Raw genomic sequence first — 11,650 nt, 5'->3', positions numbered from 1 at the left:
GCGGACCCCCAGGCCCCTCCTCCAACAGCCATAAACGAGGTGACTCCTTTGAGGATGAGAACACTCCCTTCCCCCCCCTCCGTTTCTTCCGCTGAAAATTCCATTCCTTCCGCCGAAAATTCCTAGTACCAGGTTCCTCGGACTCCGGCATCTGCCTTCCTAGAGAAGTCGGGGTGACGACCCACACTTCCTAAGAAACCGACTTGTATACGAGTTTCCGCAGACCACCCAGGGATCATCGGGGACGCCCTTTGTCTCCCTGCCGTCTGCTCCCAGTCCGAGGGTCTCCATTCATCTTCCCCTGTTTGTCTCCTTCTCTGTCCTTTAGCCATGGGAGCCTCCTCATCCCTCCCTGGAAGCTCACCTCCTGAATGCCTGCTCAAGCATCTAGCCACCCTCTCCCTGACGCCTGATATAAAACCAAAACTTCTCCGCAAATACTGCTCCCAAGATTGGCCGACATGCCCCCTAGACAATAACAACCAGTGGCCCGCAGGGGGAGCTCTTGATCCTGACGTCACTCGCGATCTCTTTAACTACTGCCAGCGCCTGAAAAAATGGAAGGAGATTCCCTATACCGAGGCTTTCCGCCTCCTCCTCCCCCCGCCTGCCCCCAAGTTCTCCTGGCCTGCGAGCCGCCTCTCCCCCGCAGAAGCCTCCCGCCCACTCCCCTCCCCCTCCTCTCCTACAACAGCCCCTCCCCCTTCCTCCCCCACCATCTCCTCCCCCACCTCACCCCCCTGCACATCAAGCCTGAGCCTTTCAGCCCCCCTCTAAGTCCCAGGAGCCTCCTCCGTCTTTGCCCCCATCGCCTGTTTCTCCCCCACAGACTGAGCCAGAACCCTTCAGTCCCCCACCGCCATGCGTCTCCGCTCTCGAGATACCTTTGCCTGCTGCTTAATAGCAGGTCTGAAAAAGGCAGCTCGTAAAGTAGTCAATTTTCAAAAGCTCCAAGACATAATTCAAAGGAGGGAGGAGACTCCCCCCGAGTTCTTAGACAGACTCACTCAAGCCCTATTACAGTTACCAGCCTGGACCCAGAAACGCCTGACGGGAGACACGTCCTTATGACACACTTCCTGGCTCACAGCTACCCCGACATTAAAGCTAAACTCAAAAAGTTAGAACAGGCCCCGCTACCCCACAGACTGAGATCCTAACAGTGGCCTTTAAAGTCTTCCATAACCGGGATGAGGAGAAAGAACGCCGTAAACAAAAGGCTGATCAGGCCAATTTCCAAATGTTGGCCCAGCTGATAAAACCACAACCTGGGGGCCCCTTTACAAACAAGCCCCCCCCAGGAGCTTGTTTCAAGTGCGGAAAAGAGGGACATTGGTCAAAGGCGTGCCCCTCCCCCAGATCTCCTACCACCCCATGCCCCGGATGCCACAAAAAGGGTCACTGGGGGTCTGATTGCCCAGCCACCCAAAGGGGAGGCTGGACAAGCAACCCCCATCCTAAGCCCGCGGTAGTGGGGCTGGCAGAAGATTGACGGGGCCCAGGGGCTTCTCGCCCGACCATTTCCATCACCAAACAGGAGCCCAGGGTTACTTTAATAGTAGAGGGTCACCCCATCTCCTTCCTCGTAGATACAGGAGCCACCTTCTCAGTCTTGCGGGAATACCGGGGCCCTACCACGCCTGCCATTACTCCTATAGTCGGGGTAGGAGGTAAACAGATTTTCCCATTAAACACCCCCACTTTATGCACAATCCAGGACAATCCCATACCTTTCTCCCACTCCTTCCTGGTTATGCCCCAGTGTCCCATCCCCTTACTAGGACGGGACATCCTTTCTCTCCTCCATGTTTCCATAACTATATCCACTCCCACAGCCCCCAGTACCCCCTTTCTGATGGCCCTCATAGCCGACGACCCCCCTCTACCCAATGAAAGCTCCAGTTCCGCCCTCATACACCCTGTAAATCCCAAAGTTTGGGATATTACAAGCCCCTCTGTGGCTCTATGTCCTCCTGCCTCTATCAAATTACATGACCCCTCTCAGTATATCTGTCAGGCCCAATACCCCCTAACCACTTCGGCCCTCATAGGCCTCCAACCCATCATCCAAGATCTTTTAAACAAAAATTACCTCAGACCCACTCACTCCCCGTTTAATACCCCCATATTAGCTGTTAAAAAAACCAACGGATCTTTCCGCCTCGTCCAAGACCTTCGCCTCGTCAACATGGCCGTCATCCCTATCCATCCCTTAGTCCCAAATCCATACACCCTTTAATCGCAGATCCCTGCCTCGGCCTCCCACTTCTCAGTCCTAGATCTCAAGGACGCATTTTTTTTCCTATCCCTCTGGACCCCTCCTCCCAAGACTTTTTACAGAAAACGGCTCCTCTCTGACCTGCCCATTCCCAAAACCAAGACAGAAATCCTTTCCTTTCTAGGCCTGGCTGGGTATTTTAGAGCGTGGATCCCTAACTTCTCCCTGTTGGCAAGACCCCTATACGACCTCAGCAAGGGCCCCCCTGAAGAACCATTATCCTCCTCACCCTGGCACTCCTTCATTAAGCTCCGTGGAGCCCTTGTGGAAGCCCCAGCTCTCCGTCTTCCTGATTTGTCGAAGCCCTTCTCATTATACATTCATGAGAGGTCCGGTCAAGCTCTAGGAGTCCTAGGCCAATATTATGGCCCATCCTTTGCCCCAGTGGCTTATCTTTCCAAGCAATTAGACCCCACAGTTCGGGGATGGGCCCCCTGCCTACGGGCATTAGCCGCTGGACAGCTCTTGCAGAAGGAAGCTCATAACCTGACATTCGGGGCGCCCCTTACCATTCTGTCCCCACATCACCTAAAGGATCTCTTAACCTACAAAAGTTTACAGACTCTCCCTCCCTCCAGACTCCTGACCTTACTGTCCTCTTTCCTCCAAAATCCCGTTCACCCCCTTTGCCATCCATACCCAAATCATGACTTTTTCCTCCTTTACTGCTCCCTCGCTCTCTCTTGCTTTTTTTCCTCATTCTTATTGTCTTCCCCGCCACCCCAGCCTCCTTTGTATGGCGATTCAAAGTCAGACAGACTTACACACAGCATCAAACAAAAATTACTGCCCTCATTGCCACAGCAGACTGCCCTCTGCAAGGCTGCTCCGAGCCTTTATGCCTCCACTTTCCTCCCTCCCCCGAAGTGCTCACTAGCAGCTGCCTTTATTCTCCCTCCCTCTGCTTCCTCTATGGCCAAAAACAAGCCTGATGCAGGCGATGGCCAGACACCTACCGGGATGTCCCTACTGGTCTTGCGCCATTCACTACATGGGTAACTCCCGGTACCCACAGTATTACTCCTCCAACCCATTCTCTTCAATACTAACAAACCCCTTCCTCACCTGGCTCTGGCCCACTGCAGGCCCTATAATAATCATTCTTCTCGCCTGTCTCTTCTTACCTTGTATAGTAAAGTTTATCAAATCCCAAGTTGGTAAAATCTCTAATCAAACTTTCAACCAGCTTTTACTCAGAAACTACCAGCTTTTAGCCACAGAAGATCCCTCACCCTCACGTGACCTCCTCACCACACGCTGAGGTGGACCCCTCTCTCCGCTGGAAACTGTTCCTGGAAACAATGGCCGCAGACGCCTGGCTTCTGGCACCCGTATCCTCCTGGCACCATTAGAATCAACAAGTCCTCGACCTCTGGTTACAGGGAACCTTCACTGATTTCCAACCTGAAGAAGCCCACATCTACTCGTCCTTACTGTGGGGAGTCCTATCAACCCTTTCCCCCCAATCCTCAAGCCCTCACTCCCTTCTCCTCCCCCGTTCAGCAGGAAGCAGTCAGAGAGAAAGCAACGTCCACAACCCCATAGAGGAGAAAGGAGGGAATGAAGGGCCCCCACCCATAAGATGGCGAACCTCCTGCTTCTCTTCCAGGTCCTCCGTTCCCGCCGGCGCCACATGAACCCCAATCACCCCTCGCCCCCTTAATCCCAGCACCTAGCCAATAGCCACCAGCCCCGTAGAAGTAACACCACAATCACCCCCATGCCCCTTCCTATATAACCCAGCACCTTTCCCTAATAAAGCGGAATTCTCTGGTGAATTGCTGCTGTGTGTCGCTCCCTTCCTTTCAATCCTGCTCAATGTTCTCTGAGTTTCCTGGTTCTGTGATTTGGTGTCTGACATTAAATTGGGGAAATTCTTAGGCATTATTGCTTCAAATATTTCTTCTTTTCCTTCCTCTTTTTCTTCTCTTTCTGGTATTCCCATTACCTGTATATTATACCTTTTGTAGATGTCCAACAGTTCTTGGATATTCTCTTCTGGATTTTTTTTTTTTCAGTCTCTTGGCTTTTCAGTTTTAGAACTATTGACATACCCTCTGGCTCAAATTCTTCTCTCAGCTGGGTCCAGTCTCCTAATGAGTCCATCAAAGACATTCTTCTTTTCTTTGGTGTTTTTGATCTTTGATTCCTTAGAATTTCCATCTCTCTGCTTACATTGCCCACAGTTCTTGCTGTCTACTTTATCCTTTAGAGCCCCTAGCATATTAATCATAATTATTTCAAATTCTGTGGCTGATAATTCCAATATCCCTGCCACATTGAGGCTTGTTCTGATAGTTGCTCTGGCTCTTCAAACTGAGTTTTTTACCTTTCAGTATGCCTTGTATTTTTTTCTGTTTAATTGAAGTATAGCTGACCCTTGTAACCTTTCCTAGTGGTGGCCATGCTGTACTAGGTAAGAGGAATTGCGGTAAAAAGGCCTGTACTCATGTGGTGGTGAAGTGTTTTGGGAGGGGAAGCACCTAATTGTCCTGTGATTAGGTCTCAGTGTTTTAGGGAGCCTGTGCCTCTGGACTGTGAGCTTCACAACTGCTTCACAGTGACACACGCGCACACACACACACATGCACACTCCTTACGTGAGACAGGCAGGATGTCTAGAGCAGGCTCAGGTTGGATATTTCCCTTCTCCCACATGGAAAGCAGAAGTGGGCTGGAGTTGGTTAGTTCCCTTCCCCAGGCTGGTTGCGCTCTGAAAAAAACCAATAGTTCTGGCTCTGGTAAAATAATTTTTTTGAGGGCAAGCTTTGTTAAGGACAGAATGCTTGGCATATTTCAAAGTGGTTCCTATTTCCCTCCCCCTGATGGAAACACTTGGGAGTTTTTCTCCCATATTCACTGCCAACTGGTCTGGCTTCTGGAGGCGAAACTCACCAAAGTGTAGTGACCCCTCCCCCCACCATGACTGGTCCCCCTTGGAGACTTTAAGTCTCATCCTTGTCCATCCTGAGCCTCTAGTCAGGCACAGCTCAGGTTTTCCTACCTTGGCACTAGTTCCCACAGGGCTTTCTGCTCTGGTAAGTCGTGATTCCCTGTATTGGCCCGTCTGTCGCTCCAATTCTGGGGACAGTGGTTTGCGCTACGACTTCACTTCTCCGATGGCTCTCTTGATTTTTCAGTCTGTTCGGTGTTTCACCTGTTGTTAGGGCTTAGAGGTGACTTCCAGGTCCTTATGTGCCAGATTAGAAACTGCGAGTCTTGAGCTCATGTCAGAGTCTACTGCTCCTTTCCAGGCTCTCTCATCTCAGTATGGGATCCAACTGCCCAAGCCAAAACTCAAGAGCCACCCTTAATGTTCCTTCCCCAGCACCCCCACATCCAAACTAAAAGAAAACCCTGTCAGCTCAATCTCCAGAATGTACCGCGAATCCATCTACTCTGCCCCGTCTGCTAGTCTCACCACTGTCTGTCAGCACATCTCTCCGGTTCTTTTCTGTCTCCTGAGTGGCCCATCTCCACCCAGCAGGCAGCAACCTTGTAAACATAAATTAGACGTACTATTCCTCTGCTCCAGTGGTTTTTTACTGCACTTTTACTGCACTTAGAATAAAATCTAAAATCCTTACCCTGGCCGTCACAGCCCATAATAAACTGAGCCTCTCTTCCTCTCCTACCTCACCCTTAACCCACCCTCTGCTTTGCTTTCTGAGCTTCAGCTGACTTGACTTTCTCACTTTATAAATATGCCTAGTTTGTTCCCATTTAGGGCTTTTGTTGCTAGTACTGCCTAGAACATTCAGTCTCCCTTGCCATCTCTTTAGCCCTCCAATTTTGGACAGCTTTTAAGATTTTATTCATTTTTCAACTCGAATGTGACTTCCTCAGAGAGCCATTTCCTTTCCATACGGCACCTCTTGGTTTCTCATCCTCCACCTTGTTTTATTGTCTTGTGTGCACTTACCTCTTTCTGGAATTAACTTACTCTTTTATGAGTTTATATGTTATTTTATATCAACTACCACTAGACACTAAGTTCCAAGAAAGACTTTCTTATTCTCCAGTGTATGCCCAGCATCAAGAACAGGGCCTGGAGTGTCACAGTGACTCACTAAGATGGGAGAAAAGATGGAAGGAAGGAAGGAGAGAAGGGAGGAAAGGTCACATGGAAACTTCAACTGTGAAGATGCTGTAGAAACCTGGGAATCTGTTAATAAGATGATGTTAAACAAAAAAAGCCACAACACATGCAGAAATAAGATAAATGAAAAAGAATCCAAATTACAAATGAGCCCGTGGGCACAAATACTGAAAGGCACCACAGACGTGTGCTTCCAGCTCACTGCCCACCCGAAGTTCAGGGCCGTGTTCAGCTTTGAGACTCGCCCTCCCCTTCTCACCATGGTCTTTAAGCTGCTGTGGCTATTTTCGCCTCAGGCCTTTTCCAGCTGTTTCCGCAGAGCCAGTTGCCTTTCAGTTAGCTTGAAGGGGGAAGACTAGCTGCAGGCGCTCCCCTGGAGGGACTGATGGGGCAGGAGATGGTGGCCTTTTCACGCCCCTGCCTCCGGGTGCTGCTCTGTGCCCCTCCTCCCTCCTCTGGTATTGCCCTCCTGGCTTCCTCCAGCCCTGCCTCACCCTTTCCACTGATGTCCATGTTCTCTATGAAGCTGACGTCAGATGGGGTGGGGAGGGCAGGGGGACAGGAACTGAGGTGAAGGCTCCTTTTCTTCTCTTCAGCCTCAAGAACTCAGTGGCGGCCCCAGCCCACAGAGCCTGCCATCCCTCAACGGATACAGTCCACAAACCCACCCGAATGGAGCCCAACAAAGCGTCTTTGCTTGCCCAAACATTAGTCAGGCTCCCGAAGCTTCTCCAAGGCACATCTGTGCACTTACTTGTAAAATCTCGTTTTAGCAGGAACCCTGCTAAGTCAGTTTAATCGAACCCCTCACCCTTGATAACTGACCCAGTTCCTCATCTTCCACTGCCCACCAGGTGATGTCTGATCGTGCCTGTCTTCAGCAAGAATCCTGTTAGGTTGGTTTAGCCAGAATCCCTCCCCCAAGTCTCCACCTCCTGCCCCCGTTTCCTTAGTATTTTCCATCCACTGATCCCACTCAGTTCCATGGCTATAAATCCCCACCTGTCCATGCGGTGTTCGGAGTTGACCCAATCTCTTTCCCCCACTGTAAAATCCCACAGCAGCAGCCCCTATACCTATCACAATGGCCCAGAATAGAGTCTGCCTTAGCGTCTTTAACAAGTGTCACTGAATATTTTTTCTTGCTTAATCTCACTTTTTCTCTTCTTTCTGTAAATATATTCCCTACACACACACACACACACACACACGTGGACTTAACATATTATATCCCCAGTTATCACAATAACTCTGCAAAAGGTAGCCACTGACATCACTATTTTCAGATGAGGTGCTGAGGCTTAAAGAAGGGAAATGACTTGCCCAAGACACATGGTCTGGCACCAATGCCTATGCTCCTCCTAGAAACTAGACTGGTAAGGGCTGCAGTTTCCTCCACTATGCCCCAAGCCCTGTAGCAAACACTAGCCCTCTTCTGGCTCAGTCAGTTTCACCCCAGTATGGTGGGAATATCCTCCCAATTCTAGAATGTGGTGGGTAGCAGGGGGCTCCTCACCGGGAACTGCCCACTTCCTGGCAAGGAAGATCCTTGAGGTTGGGACACACGCGCCCCTTGGCCTGGTCCAGGAGGCCAAGTGCAGCTCTCTTGCTCAGGTTCTCTGGCATATATGGCGAGGGTGGGGTAGGACACGGTTGCGCATCTCTCAGAACACCTCCCATCGTGGGCCACTGCGCCTCCTGAGAACTGGCCTCTTCATCTCCCCACCCGACCCACACATTCCCCTCCCCGTGTCCCTGCCCGCTTGCAGTGCCTGTGCTCCGTCACCATGCTCTCCTCCTCCCAGTGTTAGCAGTCAGCCTTTTACCCAACAAGGTTCAGTCTAGGGAAGGGGCAGAGGGTGTGCCCGCTCACACTCGTCACTTACTCACAGCAGTGCCTCTGTCACTCTCCTTCCCCCACCTAGTACTTGATCAGGAGGATCAGGGTCCCCTTTACAAAGGACACAGTGGCTTGTTCCACGGTCAAGCCATACAAGTCTGGGCATGATACAGGCCTAAAAGTGGGGGAAGGAAGGGCAGCCAGGGGCTGCAGGTTCACCTCTCCCCAGCCCCCTTCCCCAAGGGATCCAGCACCAGGGACAGCAGCCACCTTGCCTCAGCCCCAGCTTTTTCTTTATCCAAATTCTGACATGAAAGTCTTTGTCCTCTTCCAGTGGCTTGGCTGAAGGGACAGGCCTATGACTTGTAAGACCTTCTGCATTTCTCAGAAGCATCTGTTAGGGCCACATACCAGGGACAGCATACACAGCTCTGCTGAACACAGGCTCAAAAAGTCCAGGCCCTGCAGCCAACAGCTGACAATTGAAAGCCACAAATGGCTTCCCCCAGGGTCAGACATTGACATGGTCTCCAACGTTTTGGTAATACAAATAATGATGCAATAAACACCCTTATACTTACATAGCTTTGCACATCTGTGCAAATATTTCTCTAGGTAGGGCTGCCTAGAAATCATTTCTGGAGCAAAAGATATACAATTGACCCTTAAAAACACAGGGCAAAAGGCACAGACCTCTGCACAGTCAAAAGCCTGTGTATCACTCTGGACTCCCCAAAATTAGCCTACTGCTATACAATGGGAAAAAGACAGCCTCTTCAATAACTGGTGTTGGGAAAGATGGACAGCTACATGCAAGAGAGTGAAACTGGATTACTGTCTAACCCCAGACACAAAAGCAAATTCAAAGTGGACCAAAGACCTAAATGTAAGACATGAAACCATAAAACTCTTAGAAGAAAATACAGGCAAAAATCTCTTGAACATAGGCATGAGCAGTTTTTTTCTGGACACATCTCCCTGGGCAAGAGAAACAAAATAAAAAATGAACAAGTGGGACTACATCAAACTAAAAAGCTTCTGTACAGCAAAGGATACCATCAGCAGAACAAAAAGGCAGCCTACAGTATGGGAGAATGTTTGTAAATTACTCATCCGATAAGAGGTTAAAATCCAAAATATATAAAAAGCTCATATGACTCAACACCTGTAAAAACAAATAACATAATTAAAATATGGGCAAAGGACTTGAACTGACATTTCTCCAAAGAAGAAACACAGATGGCCAACAGGCACATGAGAAGTGCTCTACATTACTGATCAGGGAAACGCAAGTCAAAACTACAATGAAATATCACCTCACACACAATTAGAACAGTCACTATCCAAAAGACAAGAAATAACAAGTGTTGGCAAGGATGTGGAGGAAAGGAAGCCCACCTACACTCCTGGTGGGCATGTAAATTAGTGCAGCCACTAGGGAAAGCAGTACAGAGGTTCCTCAGAAAACTAAAAACAGAAATACCACATGACCCAGGAATTATTCCAGTTCTAGGAATTTACCCAAAGAAAACGAAATCCCTGATTCGAAAAGATGTATGCACCCCTATGTATATTGCTACACTATTTGCAATAGCCAAGATATGGAGGAAAAAACAGTGTCCATCAACAGATGAATAAAGAAGATGGGTTACATATACACAATGGGATATTATTCAGCCATGAAAAAGAAAGAAATCCTATCATTTGCAACAACACGGATGGACCTAGAAGGTATTATGCTCAGTGAAATAAGGCAGGTAGAGAAAGATAGACACCACATGATTTCATTTACTTGTAGAATCTAAAAACAAAACAAAGTGACCAAAATAGCAGCAGACTCACAGACACTGAGAAATGACTGGTGGTTACCATTGGGGAGGAGTTTGGGATGGTGGGTGAGGAAGGTGAGGGGGAGAAAGGGGCACAAAAATCTCAATCATAATACAAGCTGGTCACTGGGATGGAAGTGCAGCATGCAGAATATAGCCAATGGTTCTGTAACATCTTCCTGTGTTGAATGATAGTAACAGCACTAGCGGGGGTGAGGGTTTAATAATGTGTATAACTGTTGAACCACTGCTTTGTATACTTGAACTCAATATAACATTGTATATCAACTATACTCCAATAAAAAAAAATAGCCTACTCCTGGGTTTTATGGTAGCAAGTGACACAACGGCTGTGAGTATCTACATGTATTTTATGCATTCATGACATCTTTTTCAATATTTCTAGGCTATAGTTTGCCTGTGAGTTTTTTCAAATTGTGAAAATCCCCAAACACTTTTCCAATATATCTACTGAAAAAAATCTACATGAGTGGACCTCCCTGGTTCAAACCCTTATTATTCAAGGGTCAACTGTATAAGTGTAAAACTTTTATAGTAGGTCTGCCAATACCCTTTGCCACTGTACCCGCTGCCCGGCAACACAGGGAGTGTTCTCACCCCCACTGATGAGTAGGTTTTACTATTTGTTTTTAGTAATTTGATACATGGAAATTATTTTTAGTTTTCACATGTATTTCCCTGATCACCAGTGAGGATGAATGAACATCTTTTTCAAATATTTAATAGCCAGTCTGCGTTTAGATTTTTTTTTCTTATTGATTTCTTCACATATCAGGAATATGAACCTTTTATCAGTTATATATTACAATTATTCTCACCAAATTAGTGATTTGTCTTAACTTTGTGATGTCCTCGGCTGTATAGTCGCTCTTTATCATTTTTTTCTTTATGGCTTCTGTGTTCCTGATCACACACTCGAGAAAGTTCTCCCTGCCCACAAACTATAAATGAACACACGTTTTTCCCCAGAGGCAGCAGTGTATTGGTTAGTCGTGGAAGCAGAGGTTCTGAAGCTGGACTTCTTAGGTTCAAATCTCAGCTCTGGCATTTATTGGGTGCGTGACCCTAGGTACTTAATTTCTCTGTCTTCATTTTCTTGTCAATAAACTGGGGTGTGGTGAAAATTGAGTGAGTTAATGTATGTAAAGCATTTAGAAGAGTGTCTACCATACAGTAAATACTCAGTGTCTGCCATTATCTAGTTCTTTTAGCTTTTAGTTTTTTACTTAGCCCTTTAGTATACCTTTTTTGAGGGGTGTGATTTGAGTTTTTTTCCCTCAGGTAGACAGCCAGTTTTGTAAACTAGTCTGTTTTTTCAGATTTGAAATGCGAGCTTGAGAATGTGCTAAGGACCAGGCCACCCCTGGAGGAGGTCACCGGGACATGGCCACTGATGAAACCTCACTGGGGAGAGGCTTACTCAGTGACTGCTTCGTGGGCTCCGGGGTCCTGCTAAGCGTAGACATCTCAAAGTTGAATTTAGTAATGTTCAGATACTTGGTTGCCTCCCCCGCTGAGCCCCACCCAAACACAGGACCAGGAAGGCCACCCTAGTTGCCCGACTCACACGACAGACCTGCTGA

At 48.1% G+C, this 11,650-nt stretch overlaps 1 protein-coding gene across 4 annotated transcripts in view; it reads right to left on the bottom strand.

The window, feature by feature from the left end:
- Positions 1-11,650, bottom strand: part of LOC118924685 (retinoblastoma-binding protein 5) — a 98,344-nt gene that overhangs the window by 41,333 nt on the left and 45,361 nt on the right. The window lies entirely within an intron of this gene.

This window comes from Manis pentadactyla, chromosome 9, assembly GCF_030020395.1.
Source record: "Manis pentadactyla isolate mManPen7 chromosome 9, mManPen7.hap1, whole genome shotgun sequence".
Classification (NCBI taxonomy): Eukaryota; Metazoa; Chordata; class Mammalia; order Pholidota; family Manidae; genus Manis; species Manis pentadactyla.
This window is presented reverse-complemented; position numbering and strand designations above follow the sequence as displayed.